The 15,340-nt window shown below is 41.2% G+C and overlaps 1 non-coding gene and 1 pseudogene across 1 annotated transcript; one reads left to right on the forward strand and one right to left on the reverse strand.

The window, feature by feature from the left end:
• The window catches only part of LOC129050285 (ADAMTS-like protein 3), a 122,119-nt pseudogene that overhangs the window by 35,621 nt on the left and 71,158 nt on the right, over positions 1-15,340 (forward strand).
• On the reverse strand, positions 13,268-13,372 carry LOC129050595 (U6 spliceosomal RNA). Its single transcript, XR_008514274.1, has one exon. It is a non-coding gene; the product is annotated as a U6 spliceosomal RNA (small nuclear RNA).

Here is a 15,340-nt window from a genome sequence, read left to right on the forward strand (position 1 = left end):
AGGGTCAACTGCAAATGGCTCACTAGCACACAGGCATCCTGTTACAAGCATCCAAATCACAGCCCACCTGCACCACGCATCCTGTCGGCAAACATTAAGCCCAAGTAGCACGACCTAAAAAACTCCCCTCCAATCCCTGCCTCTTTGCAGACAGCAGACAGCCTTCCCTCTGCTGTATTGCCCATTGCTTGCTGGCAGTATATCTCCCCTTTTCTTTAAATAAATCTGCCTTTCCAGACTCATTACTGTCTTGGTAAATTCCTTTACTGACTATGTGTCGGCCCCAGGCAATCACTAACCATGACATTTTATGTGTTTATTAAAACTTTTAAAAACATTTCCCTCATTGGTGGTGTAGACCCAAATCGAAATGACAGGAATTAAAAGGAAATTCTGAAAATCTGGAGATCTCATTTCAAATGAGATTGATTTATTTTTATCCAATTTTCTCAATTGGCTGTAACTAATTTATTTTAAAAGATCAATTACTGGGGCTTTGTCTGTCTTTCTCCCTTCTCTGTCCCAAGCCAGTGTGAGACATCAGTCCTGGGTAAGGGTTTCTAATCTATGGATCAAGCTTTTTCTTGGTGAGTAGGCCCACAAGTTCTATGGGAGTAGAAAGCCAGCAGTCTTTAGCAACAGCTTTTGACTGAGAGCTCAAGCCATATTTGCAGTCCATTTCTACCAACGATGAAGCTGACATTTCTATCTGTGTCTCTCCACTGGTTCCAAACTTGAATGGGAAAAAATGGGTGCTTATTTACTGGGGCACTCAAACTCAAATATCACTTAGCCAGAAGTACCAGATTTTTATCAACCGAGTCCTTGGAGGGATTTTGGAGCACTACACAAATGTTTCACATCTCTGGTGATTTGAATTGAATCACACTTGATGTTGAGTGACACATCTGCTTGTGAATGCGAATTAACTGAGCTGAAAGTCCAGATGGGGCATATAGAAGGGAGAGAGAGACCTGAACACAAAGGCAAGCATGTCAGTGCCAACGTAGTCTAGCCTTCCTTTTAAACAAGCATGTGGGTGCATTAGCAACCTCAGAGTTTTATCCATGAGGCTTTTAGATCTACCACCTTTTTCGTGGGTGCATTAGTTGTTTTTATTGCTGCAGTAACATGTTACTATAAATATAGTGGCTTAAAACAAGACAAATGTATAACCTTATGGTTCTGAAGGCCCAAAGTCTGACACAGGTCTTACTGGGCTAAAATTAACATATAGGCAGGGCTACATCATTCTGGAGGCCTAGGGAAAAATTAATTTCCTTTTTTTCCCGGCTTCTAGAGGCCACCCATATTCCTTGGCTTGTGATTCCTTCTTCAGTCTTCAAAGCCAGCAACGTTGCATCTGTTTGAACATTTTTCTTTTTCTTTTGAGACTGAGTCTCACTCTATCACCCAGGCTGGAGTGCAGTGGCATGATCTCGGCTCACTGCAACCTCTGCCTCCCAGGTTCAAGCGACTCTCCTGCCTCAGCCTCCTGAGTAGCTGGGATTACAGATGCTAACCAGAATGCCCAGCTAATTTTTGTATTTTTAGTAGAAACAGGGTTTCACCATATTGGCCAGGCTGGTCTCGAACTCCTGACCTCAAGTGATCCGCCTGCTTCGGCCTCCCAAAGTGCTGGGATTACAGGCATGAGCCACTGCACCCGGCCTGAACATTTTTCTGTAGTCATATCTTCCTGTGACTGCAGCTGGGCATTGTTCTTCCACCTAGATAATCCTAGATAATTTCTCTGTCTCAAGGTCTCTAACTTTAGTTATGTGTGCAAAGATCCTTTTGCCGTGTAAGGTAACATAGTCGCAGGTTCCAGAGGTTAGGTCCTGGACATCTTGTGGGCCAAGGTGGTGCATTATTTTGCCCAACACAGTGGGATAGATAGCTAAAGTTTTCTTTGGTCTGACAATTTCCTTGTAGTCATTCAAGAACAAATTTCAAAACAGTATGATTTCCAGCAATAAGTTGTGAAACTATTTAAAACGATTTATTTTAAACCCCAGATCACGGTGTTACATTTTAGGATCTCATTCTAGAGTTTCTCTGTGTGTGTATCACTCTGCTCTAGCTAATTCCAAAAAGGAATCTATTATCAACACAAGTGTTAGAGTATTGTGCCACATAGTACAGACATAAAATATAATCTGCTAAAATTATGCACATTAGGTGAAATGGTTAGGACTTTAGTGTACTTGAGTGAAGATATGATGCCCCTGAAGCTCTCTGGGCCTTGGGGGTTACCTGTGGTCTCTAATTTATGGTCCCTCTGGGAGAATGTGGCAGAAATCTTTCTAGGCTGGTAAGAAATAGATGCTTGGGGTAGGGTAGGAAGGAGGTGGAGAAGCAAGTGCTGCCCTTTTTAGTTCTCAGAGTTGGAATCCTTAGAGAGTCCTAAGAGAGGTTTCATAAGAATGTAGCATCAGTTGCTATGCTTGTCATTGCAAACTCAGAATTTCCAACAAAATTCCTTATTTGGGAAATAAGGGAAGGTTGTGATAGTGGAAGTGTCCAGAGTATCCCTTTGTCTCCACGTGCCACAGTATCTGCAGCTGTGCATGCCTAAGCTGTGTTGCAAACCAGAGGTGCATAAATGAAGCCTCAGCTTCAGCGCTGATAATCTGTAAGAGCCCATTCCTACACAGGAGAGATCATGCAAGTATATTTCTGAAAATACTATAGAAACATTGCAAACACGTTGAGTGCCATAAGTGGATGTAACCACAATGAGCTTGGAGTATGAATATGGTTACATCTTTTTTTTCCATGTAATTAATTGAACTGCTTCCTGCTTTATTAATTGGGGGCTCAAAATATCCACCTCACCATAGCAGGAGTGGGGACCAGTCTGCAACCCACCCCACCTCAAGTGGAGAGAGGACCAAGTTCTGATGAGCATCCCCCTGCTGTTACTTCTCACTGCCTTCTCACTGCCATGCAATGCCTTACTGAAGACTGGCCACACTAGTTCAGTGGTTAGTGGAGTTCATTTTACCTGGAAGTGGGGATGGTCATTCACTCTTCTGAAGGAAGTTGCCTTTAGTGATTCTAAGATGAGGAGTTCTTTTGAGGGAGACTTGCCCCCTGATTCAAACATGCCTACACCTATATTTCCAGGACCATAAAAGCCCTGTATTGAGGGACAGCAGGGTCTTTCAGTCCCATCCAAGAGATGTCATCATCAATGGCCAAACTCAGTCTCTATCAGAGTAGTCTGCTGTATGGAGAAGGAGGTGTTTCTGTCAGTGAGCCTTGGAGATCTAACACTGGATCATATTCCAGAGATTGCTAAAGGTTCTATTTCTCCATGGGAATGTCTGAAGACTCAGGCTCTCAGCCTTAAGACCATGGGCTATTGTCTATATGTGTTGACTTCCTCACACTTAACCGAAATAATAATAATAATAATAGCTCATACTTATTAAGTACTTCCTGAATGCTAGGCATTATTCTAAGTGCCATTTCATGAATAAATTAATGTAATCCTCACACTAACCCTGAGAAGTATGTGCTATTTTTATTTCCACATTTACAAAGGAGATTTAAGTAACCTGCCCAAGGTCACAGAACCGAATTTAACCTCAGACAGTCAGGTTTCGGTGAGTGCACTCCTAACCACTCTACTACACTGTACAAGAGTATGGAAAGGCTGTAAGCTTTGTCAGATAATAAAATGATGCTGCAGACAGCAGTAGCTAAAGCATGGTAGCTTTTGGCAACACATAAGCACAAGAATTGCTGTGGTATTGGAGGGACATTATACTTCCAGATACCATTGTAGAAAATCTAACTCTGGAACTGTAGGGCAAACCTTCTAAATAATCTTAGTTGGCAAGGGTCAGAGATCAGGGAAGAGCAGGGAATTAATTGAAAGAAACACAACTGAAGGGAGTCAGAGAAAGGAAATCCTCCATGGCTATTGGTTTTCTACTACTCCAGCAGCCTGGGTTGGATCCCTAGCATAGGAGAGGATCCGGCTTAACGAGGACAGACTCTGACAGTTGCATTTCAGAATTCTGCCCACCTCAGCAGAAGACACTAAAGAAAAAAAATTCAGGCACCCAAGAAAAGATAAAATGTTCTTTTGTTATGAAGCCTAGTTGTAACAGGGACATGCCTTCACAGCACATAGATGAAGATGAAGAAATTCCACCCCTGGTGTGCAGGAGATCATGCCTCAAATGGCAGGAGTGGAAGGCATATCCAGGTCATGAGGACCACACCACCCTCCCTGAGAATTCAGACTTTGGTTCAGTGGCTCTCCTTGGGTTCATTCTGTCAGGGGAGATGGAGATTTGGGCTTTGGGCCTGCAAGATTATGGAACAGAACATGCCTGGGTACGTACGTGCCATGGCTCCTGGGTGACTGCTGTCTTCACACATAACCCACTGATCAGCACTTAACATATATCCTTATAACCAGAGACTGGCCCCTGAGTCCTAGATAAAGAATTATCCTTATCGGGGTATTTTGGAGCAAATGGAGAATTTCTAAGAGAAGTCATGCATCTCAGCAGGGAGGTCTGATACCTGAATTCACTGATGAGTCATGTTTTCATAGCAGGATTTATGGGATGAAAGGCAATGATGGAAGAGGCAAAGGGAAAATAATTTTAAGATAAGTATATCATCATTTGGTAAGGATGTTTTTGTAGCATGAACACATTTTTCTATGAGCACAGAGGGAGGCCTGGTGTACTTGCAGAGGGGGCTCCCAGGGCTCCTTCTTGACTTTACAGAAGGGACATTTGATGTGACCCTTGAAGGATCCCTCATACCATGGATCCTATGAATGGCTGGAATCTGACAATTTTCCATTCAGTATTTCTCTTGAAGGTGTTCTTTTTTTTTTCCTTGTCATTACTCCTACTCTGGGCAAGAGTCACCCCCTCTCATGTCTGTCTCCAGAGCTTCAGGCCATCTTGCGATTCTACTGTTCCTAAAATGCCATCTTTTATATTTTAGTGCCCTCCGTGGATCCTTATTGCTTTTAAATCTCCTCACGTGCATTCAAGGACCTTCTTATCTTCAGGTAAGATTTATCTCTTATTTAAACTCCCAACTTTCACCCTTTCTGGACAAGGCTGCACACTGCTCCTTATAGATAACGAACTTATTTCTGCTGTTTCTCTTTTGTTATGTCGTTTCCCAAATCTTGTCCTGTTTACATCACACCATCCTTTAAATCCATCTGAGATTTCACCTTTCCACAATTCCTTATTTGCCAACTCTAGCTTATAGTGGCCACCAACAATTTATTTTTATGCTAGAAATGTTGTCATTTGTTATATAAAAGAATCACAAAATTTAGCTCATAGTACAACTTGGATATGAAGTTAAAATAAAATTTTAAAATTTGCTTGTAGCAACAATATTATTTCTCCTGAGTCCCTACTTGCTGGTTATTGGGAGAGGGGATTGGGAGGGGGATTGCCTAAATGTCCGATCCACATGAAAGCTTGGTCCAGTTCTACTATATAAATAATCTCAGGTAATGGCCTGTCTGTCCTGCATAAAAATACTCAGTTTATTAGATAATCTTTCATTCCTGGCTTCTATACAGAAGTTGCCCCCAGGTTTTACAAATCCCCATGGTTTTAGGAGGGGAAGGAGACCTTGTTTTCAAGATGGTTTGGGAAATGGGTGCCTTTTGTCATTTGTTGGCTGTGGCAGCCACCTCCTCTTCCTTTCTCTTCCCTTCTCCTCCTCTCCATCCTCCCCTTCTCTCTTCCTCCTATCCTTCTTCTCCTCTTTCTTCTTTTCTGAGCTTCCCAGACTGGCTACCTGCACTGACTGACACTTCCTTTTTATTACTTCTATCAGGTTAGAGTCAAGTCTTGCTGATATGGAATCTATTCTTATTAACTTCATCTAATCAATTGTACAATTTAACTCTTGGATAACAATTCTATGTCCTTCATTGCATTCCTACTTTAAGTCTACAAATACCAGTGATAACACTTGTTCAGTGTGTTTCATGTGTATAGAAGCTACATCTCCAATAAGATAACAAGCTCATTGAATGACAGTGGTGGATTATATTTTTTTGTGTGTGTTCTCTCTAGCATGTGACCTAGGGCAAAGCCCATCAAGTATATTTCATAAATAAGTGTTGTTTTCAACTTAACTGATATGAAAAAAATGCTTCTCAGGGAAAGGAAAGCAGAAGAATGTTTGGCATTTTGCTCCCTAAATGTCAAATAGACTGTTTAAGACACAAGAATCCCTAGCTTGTCTTGAGCTGGGATGTGGGACCTAGCTGAGCCAGATTAGGCAAGCTTAGTGTTGACACTGGAAGAATGTGAAGTGAATGAAAGCATTTAATATAAGCAGTCAGTGTCTCCCACATTTACTAGAAAGCAGTATTCTGTAATAGAGTGCTTTTTACTTTGAGAATCAGTCTTGGCTTTGTCATATCCTAGTGTGTGTCTTTGGACTAGTGGCTAAAAACTTTCTAGGTCACAGTTTTCTCCATTTGTAGAGTGAGGGTAACAATCCTGACCTACCTAGTTCAAAGGGTGGTGGTAAAAAGAGAATGTCAGTGATTATCCCTGGGAAACTAAAAAGCATGATCCGGATATCAGGCTGCCTTAATCAGATAGCATCATGTGCTAAGAACAGAAGTCCACTTAGATTAGCTCAGGACAAAGGGGATTCACTGGATGGATATGTGGGTTTTAAGGGAATTTAAGCATAAGCAGACCTTAAGGGCCTGGAGCCAGAAATCAGAAAATGAGGAACACAGGTTACTTATTCCTATTTAAATGCATAGTTTACTGTCTTTCTTCCTGCTTTCTTACCGAATTCATTCTTCTGTGCTGTGGGAACTGGCTTGCTTTGCTTCAACATGAATCTTATAAAAGAAATGGCCAGTCCAACCCCAGATTGATATGAGTTCTTAGCTCTCTTAGCTCCAGCTCTTTTGTTGCAATTCCAAATTTCTGGGAAAGATTGACCTGGTGTGGACCAGATGTTTGCCTCTGGATAGTCAGCTGGGGCCAAGGGGGCTGGTCACATGTACAAATCTGGTCACCCTGAGGCTGACATCCTAAGGTGTCTTCCGCTAATTAACTCTTGTTAATTTTGTGAAACTTCATTGGTTTATGGAATTTAAGGGAGTTGAGAGTTAGCTAGCCGGCACATTCAGTCCCTAGAGAATGCTTGCCATTGAGCCTAATGCAAAGAAGTTGCTTGCATCCTGCTCTCTTAGACACTTTCCTTTGGTTGGTTTCAAAGAGTGAGATATAGAGAAAACTAGCCATGGCTGGAGGAAGACGAGGTGATGTAATTTTATAACTGATGATCCTTCCTATGGCCAGATGGAGGATACAGTCCTCATTTCAACAGAGAAAAGTCATCGGGCCTGGCACGGTGGTTCATGCCTGTAATCCCAGTACTTTGGGAGGCCAAGGCAGGCAGATTGCCTGAGCCCAGGAGTTTGAGACCAGCATGGGCAACATGGCAAAACTGTCTCTACAAAAAATTAGCTGGGTGTAGTGGCGCGTGCCTGTAGTCCTAGCTACCTGGGAGGCTGAGGTGGGAGGATCACCTGAGCTCTGGAGGTCGAGGCTGCAGTGAGCTGTGATCATGCCACTGCGCTCCATCCTAGGTGACAGAGTAAGACCCTGACTAAAGAAAAAGTCATCCAGTTTTAGTCTTCTTCAGTTTGACTTGCTTCTATGAGTGTAATCTGGTTTAATTTTGCTAAGACAACAAAAATGTGGATGCAATATAGGATTTTGGAATGTTTCACAGCAAAGTAATACAACTAATCTCAGAAGAATGTTAGTTAATTAATTAATTAATTCTATGTATTCCCTATCTACTTCCAAAAGGGATTTAAGGAAGTTTATAAAGGCCAAAAGTGTAAACAATAAAAGACAAACATCAAGTAGCAAAAAGAGGAAAATTGTATTTAAAAATCCTGGCTGATAATTTATAAATATCTATTTGTGGAAAAAAATAAAGCTAGATTTCTGACTTAAACCATTCATCTAAATAAATTCCAAATATAACAAATAGTTAAATATGACTGCTAATCTAGAAAGGAACTAGGAAAATACATTTAAGTATTTATCTGTTCTCAGAGCAGAGTGGGAAAGCATTTCTAAGCCCATTAATAAAGAAAGAAACCTTAAGGGGAAATATTAATAGAGCTGACTACATGAAAATGTAAAACTTTTTGACTTTACAAAGTACCAAAAAAAAATGAAATGGGGAAAATATTTCCAACAGAAATGACAAAGAGTTGATAATTTCACTATGAAGTTTAATAGTTTCATCTGCTGAAAATAATAAAAAGACAAAAATGCCAATGAATAAAGGCTATAAAACAAATTTTTGAAGAATTAATACAAAAAGCAAACATACATGAAAATATATTAAACAATAAAAAGAAAAATGCAAGCTGGGCACGGTGGCTCACACCTGTAATCCCAACACTTTGGGAGGCTGAGGTGGGTGAATCACTTGAGGTCAGAAGTTTGAGACCAGCCTGACCAACATGGTGAAACCCCATCTCTATGAAAAATACAAAAGAAATTAGCCGGGCATGGTGGCAGGCACCTATAATCCCAGCTACTTGAGAGGCTGAGACAGGAGAATCACTTGAACCTGGGAGGTCCAGCCTAGGTGACAAAGCAAGACTCTATTTCAGAAAGAAAATGCAAATGAAAACAATGAAGTTATATTTTATACTTTGGATTGGAAAAAAAACTAGAAAATTATAATGGAGGGCAATTTTGCAATATTTTGAATAGTCTATAAAATGTGCATAACCTTGGACTCAGAAATTTTATTTCCAGAAAGAAGTCCTTGGTAAATAATCAAGATTTGTGTGAATATTTAGATACAAAAGATCTATGTTATTTATTCTTTTGTTGAGTAGAAACTATTTTCCAAAGTTTTTAGAATGAATATTTATTACTTTCATAATACAAAAAAGAATACTTTATGGTGTTTTTTTTTTTTTTTTTTTTTTTTTTTTTTTTTTGCGATAGAGTCTCGCTCTGTCACTCAGGCTGGAGTGCAGTGGCACAATCTTGGCTCACTGCAGCCTCCACCTCCTGGGTTCAAGCAATTCTCCTGCCTCAGCCTCATGAATAGCTGGGACTACAGGCATACGCCACCACACCCAGCTAATTCTTGTATTTTTCATAGAGACGGGATTTCACCATTTTGGCCAGGCTGGTCTGGAACTCCTGACCTCAGGTGATCCGCCCGCCTCAGCCACCCAAAGTGCTGGGATTACAGATGTGAGCCACGGCGCCTGGGGGCTATATTGCTTTTTCGTATCTGTTTTCTTTAATTATGAAGTTTGCATATCAAAAGTAGATTTTTGATGAGTAAAGTAACACTTTTCTCAACTAGTATCTTGCTTTGGAAATATCTGGTGGGCAGAATCAGTAATTTAGTAGAAAGACCAATGAGTCATCAATATTTGTACAAAAATGTTTTATTATGAGAGCAACTGAAGGCATTTACTTTGAATTTATTTGCTTTTGTTGTAGACAGAATTTGAACAAGCTATGTTTTCTGTCATCCATCCTACAGCCAGTTGAAGGCAGGTACTTGGTACCAGTGAAGATATGGGAGGGAGCCTGACAGGGGAGGAAAGACAGATGAATTAAAAACAACCACAACAGGCTGGGCACTGTGGCTCATGCCTTTAATCCCAGCACTTTGGGAGGCCGACACAGGTGGATCTTGAGGTCAGGAGATCCAGAACATCCTGGCCAATGTGGTGAAACCCCGTCTCTACTAAAAGTACAAAAATGAGCTGGGTGTGGTGATGTGCAGGGGGTACTGAGGCAGGAGAATCGCTTGAACCCGGGAGGCAGAGGTTGCAGTGAGCCGAGCCACTGCACTCCAGCCTGGCGACAGAGCGACACTCCTTCTCAAAAAAAAAAAAAAAAAAAAATCAGTGACAAAGAAACAACAACAAGTGCTCACAGAGCACAGCAGTTTGGGGCTAATAATCCTTTACATTGAAATGGCTCCTGAAGGCATGGATAACAATTAAATTTTGATGAAGAATTTGAATCCTTGAATCACCTGGAAAAATTAAAAGCATTTGGTTTCCCTTGTTTTAAAAGGAAGGAGATTAGATAATGCATTTGAAAATTTATATTCAAGATGGTTAAAATAGGGCAAAGTTTGGCATCTAAGTCTTGTAATCTCTAATTATCTGGAAAAAATAGCTGGGTGGATGAGTGATCAGAATAATGAGATAATCTCCTGTATAAATAATTATTGCCGCGATCTCTGTAGAATTTCATAGCATACATTCAACTTTGAATCAAAAAAAAAAGGGGGGAATTAGGTGACTCCCAGAGAGAGGCAAGTGGAGTGTGGTCTCATGAGATTCTGGTGAACTGATTTCATCTTCTGTTGGCCTCTCTCACTGGGTGATGTGCCTGTGGCCTTTTCCCCCTGCCCCCAGGACTGCCCTCCAGATGCAGAAGCTTTCAGAGCCTGGCAGTGCTCAGCCTACAATGATGTCCAGTATCGGGGCGTTACTATGAATGGCTTCCATGATATAATGATCCTGCTGCTCCGTGTGCACTCAAGTGTCATGCATGAGGACAAAATTTGGTGGTGGAGCTGGCACCTAAGGTACTGGATGGAACTCGTTGCAACACGGACTCCTTGGACATGTGTATCAGTGGCATCTGTCAGGTAAGCACACTTGCCTCCCAAGCCCCTGCTTCGTGGATGTGCCACACCTGCTGTCAATAAACCGAACCATTTTCTTCTGTACTTTTGTTCATGCAGATGAAAATATTGCTATTGGCCAGGTACGGTGGTTTACACCTATAATCCCACTTTTGTATTTTTGTACACCAAATACAAATAAAAATTGTATTTGTATTCCAATTTTGTATTTTTAGTACAGATGAGGTTTCATCGTGTTGGTCAGGCTGATCTCAAACTCCTGACCTCAGGTGATTCACCTGCCTCAGCGTCTCAAAGTGCTGGGATTACAGGCATGAGCCACCGTGCCCGGCCATAGATTAGTGATTCTCTAACTTGAACAAGCATCAGAGTCACCTGGAGGGCTTGTGATAACAGAGTGTTGGGCTCATCTCCCGGAGTTTCTGATTCAGTAGGTAAGGGATGGGGCCCAAAGATTTGCATTTCTAACAAGTTCCCTGGAGACCCTGAATCTGTGGGTCTGGGAAATACACTTTGAGAACCACTGTTTTGGAAGAGTAATACTGGAGAGTCTCTTATTAAATTAAGCTTTCTTATTCAAATTAATTCATTGTTTTGGATCTTTGGGCACAATGATTTATTTACTGAAAACTAACATGAATGCATTCCAACAGATTTTTCAGAGTGGTCTCTGCAGAGTTGTGACGAGTGTGACTGAGACATAAACCCCAGTGGCTTTTAATGAGTGTAAGGATTCAAGACACTTTAGGCCGGGTATGGTGGCTCACCCTGTAATCCCAGCACTTCGGGAGGCCAAGGTGGGTGGATCACTTGAGGTCAGGAGATCAAGACCAGCCTGGCAACATGGTGAAACCCCATCTCCACTAAAAATACAAAAATTAGCTGGGTATGATGGTGTGTGCCTGTAATTCCAACTACTAGGGAGGCTGAGGCAGGAGAATCACTTGAACGCAGGAGGTGGAGGTTGTGGTGAGCCAAGATCATGCCACTGTACTCCAGCCTGGGTGACAGAGCGAGACTGTCTCAAAAAGAAAAAAAAAAATTAAAAAGACACTGTGACAGGTTGTGAGACAGGGATGGCAGGGAAATTATAGGATTCTGCATCTATTCTTTTGACTTCTGAAAAATATTTTTTAAAAATAATGAATGTGTCTAGTATTTCACCTACCCTATTCTGCTCATAACAAAAACAGTAGTAACAACAGCAGACGAGCAACCTGACCACCTACTAAGTGTGAGGCACTACCAGGAGCTTCAGACTTAAAGTGCTCAAAGGTGAACCTTCATCCTGCTTTTCAAACTAGCTTCAACTTTGTTCATCCCTTTATCTAGAAAATGGCTTCTAGTTGCTTATCCCAAAACTTTGACATCATTCTTGCTTTTCTTTCAACCCACACATTTGATCCATTGCTACATCCTGTCAATTTTCCCTCCAAAGATTACTTTTAATTTAGCACGTCTTTCCATCTTTACTGCCTTTCTTGTAGCCTAAGTCCTTAATAGCTAATCTAAACTGCATTAACATCTTTCTGTTCTGTTCTCCCAGCTCCCACCATGATTCCCTCCAGTCTGTTCTTCAAGCAGCAGCCAAAGTGATTATGTTAAAAGGTAATTCAGAGACTGTCATTCTTGCATTCCCCAAAGCCCTTCAATGGCTTGTCCTTGCGTTAATGATGAAATTGAGGATTCTTGTTTGTCTCCTTTAGGCTCTTCCTACACTGTCCATCTCCCTGCCCTTTTAAAACAGACTAATTTCTTTCTTCTTTTTTTTTTTTTTAAAGAGACAGGGTCTCATCTGTCACCCAGGCTGGGATACAGCAACATGATCATGCCTCATTGCAGACTCATCCTCCTGGGCTCAAGCGATCCTCCTGCCTCAGCCTCCCATGTAGCTGGGACTGCAGACATGTGCCATCATGCTCAGCCAGTTTTTTTTTTATTTTTGTAGAGAAGGGGGTCTCGCTATGTTGCTCAGGCTGGCCTTGAGCCTCCCAAAATACTGGCATTACAGGCATGAGCCACCATACCTGGCCTGACTCCATTTTTTAGAGCAATTTTAGATTCACAGCAAAATTTAGTGGAAGGTGGAATTTTCCCATAGGCCCCCCCGCTTCCTTAAATGCACAACCTCCCCTACTATCAACATTCCCCACTAAAGTGATACAGTTATTACAGTCGATGAACCTACGTTGACACATTATAATCACCCAAAGTTCATAGTTTACATTAGGGCTCACTCTTGGTGTTGTAAATTCTATGAGTTTGGACAAATGTATAATGACATGTATCCACTCCTATAGTATAATGCAGAGCAGTTTCACTGACCTAAAAATCCTCTATGCTTTGCTCTTTCATCCCTCTCTCCTCACTAACCCCTGGCAACCATGGATCTTTTTACTGTCTCCATAGTTTTGCCTTTTCCGGAATGTCATAGAGTTGGAATCATATACTATATAGCCTTTTCGGATTGGCTTCTTTCATGTAGTAATATATTATACATTTAAGTTTCCTCAGTGTCTTTTCATGGCTTGGTAGCTCATTTCCTTTTTTTTTAATTTAAAAAATTTAAGATAAAAAAATTAAATTAATGGAATGTTTCACAAATTTGCATGTCATCCTGGCACAGGGGCCATGCTAATCATCTCTATCATTCCAATTTTAGTATATGTGCTGCGGAAGCGAGCACAATAGCTCATTTCCTTTTAACACTGAATAATATTCCATTGTCTGGATGTACCACAGTTTATTTATCCATTCACCTACTGAAGGACACTATGGTTGCTTTCTACTTTTGGTAACCAAAAGTAGACTTTTGACAAAAGGTCAAAGCTTACCATGTAATTGTTCCATTTTATAAACCGTCTATTTTTCCCCTTTATTGCCATCAGTTAAGTTTTGGGCTCTTTGACCAAATGATAATAGTAATCCTTCTCAGTGGGATTATGCTTTTGTTTTCCAAGTTCTTGACAATGATCATGCATTGCTTTTCTAATTAAAATGAATTGTTATTAAAAGCAAGTTAGGTTGGGTGCATTGGCTTCTGCCTATAATCACAACACTTTGGGAGGCCAAGACAGGAGGATTCCTTAAGCCTAGAAGTTCAAGACCAGCCTGGGCAACATGGGAAAACCTCGTTTCTACAAGAACTTTTTAAAAATTAGCTGGGTGTGTTGGCGCAAGCCTATGGTCCTGGCTGCTTGCTACTCAGGAACCTGAGGCAAGAGACTCGCCTGAGTCCAGGTGCTCGAGGCTGCACTGAGCTATGATTGTACCACTGTACTCCAGCCTATGATAGGGCGAGACCCTGTTTCTAAAAAATAAAAATATAAATAAATAAAAGAAATTTAGTCTGGCCTCAAGGAGCGCACTCTGGATAAGGTGATGTTTGGATACTGAGGTTTTGAAAAGTTGAGTAAAAGTTAGATAAACCAAGGTGAGGAAGAGAATGACAAGCAGAAGGGACAGGAATGTAACAGCAGGTGCAGATGTGTTTAAGGGTCCAGGAGTGCATTCTGTAGAGTTGAGGTGAGAATACCCATGGAATAGTGCTAGGAGATGAGGCTGCCAGTGGAGGTGAGAAACCAATCATTAACTTATTCTGAAAGTTGAAAGAGGAGCTGTTTCATAATTTCATAAAGAATTTGGGCTTGTCTTTAGAAAGGTCATTTCAGTGGCAAAGTGGCAGATTATTTGCAGAGGACAGGATGTAGCCAAACAGTAGAAGGTCAAGTATGGGATAACAAGAGCTTAAAATAAGGCAAGAGGCAGGATGAATTAAATGGAGACAAATTCTAAAGATTAAGGGTGCATTTTTTTTTGAGACAGGGTCTTGCTTTGTTGTCCAGGCTGGAGTGTAATGGTGTGGTTACAGCTCACTATAGCCTTGAGCTCCTGGGCTCAAGTAATCCTCCCAACTTAGTCTGCACTCCATCCCCCAAGTAGCTGGGACTACAGGAATGTTTCACCATGCTAGGATAATTTTTATTGTTTACATTTTTTGTAGACATCAGGTCTCACTATGTTGCCCAGGCTGATCTCCAACTCCTGGCTTCAAGCAACCTTCGTACCTTGGCCCCCCACAACACTGGGGTTATAGGCATGAGCCACTGAGCCTGGCCCTAGAAACAGATCTTTTTTTTCTTTTTTAATCAAACCATGCTTTATAACATAGGTACAATTTTTTATTTCTTTTTTAATAGTACTTTTTAAAAAATTATGCTTTAAGTTCTAGGGTACATGTGCACAACGTGCAGGTTTGTTACATATGTATACATGCACCATGTTGGCATGCTACACCCATTAACTCATCATTTACATTAGGTATCTCTCCCAATGCTATCCCTCCCCGCTTCCCCCACCCCACAACCAGCCCCAGTGTGTGATGTTCCCCTTCCTGTGTCCAAGTGTTCTCATTGTTCAATTCCCACCTATGAGTGAGAACATGCAGTGTTTGGTTTTTTGTCCTTGCGATAGTTTGCTGAGAATGATGGTTTCCGGCTTCATGTAGCATGTACCAGCTTCATGTAGCACGTAGACTGTATTGCGAAGGAATGTCCATACAAAGGACATGAACTCATCTTTTTTATGGCTGCATAGTATTCCATGCTGTATATGTGCCACATTTTCTTAATCCAGTCTATCATTGATGGGCATT

Source organism: Pongo abelii, chromosome 16 (assembly GCF_028885655.2).
Source record: "Pongo abelii isolate AG06213 chromosome 16, NHGRI_mPonAbe1-v2.0_pri, whole genome shotgun sequence".
NCBI classification, from domain to species: Eukaryota; Metazoa; Chordata; class Mammalia; order Primates; family Hominidae; genus Pongo; species Pongo abelii.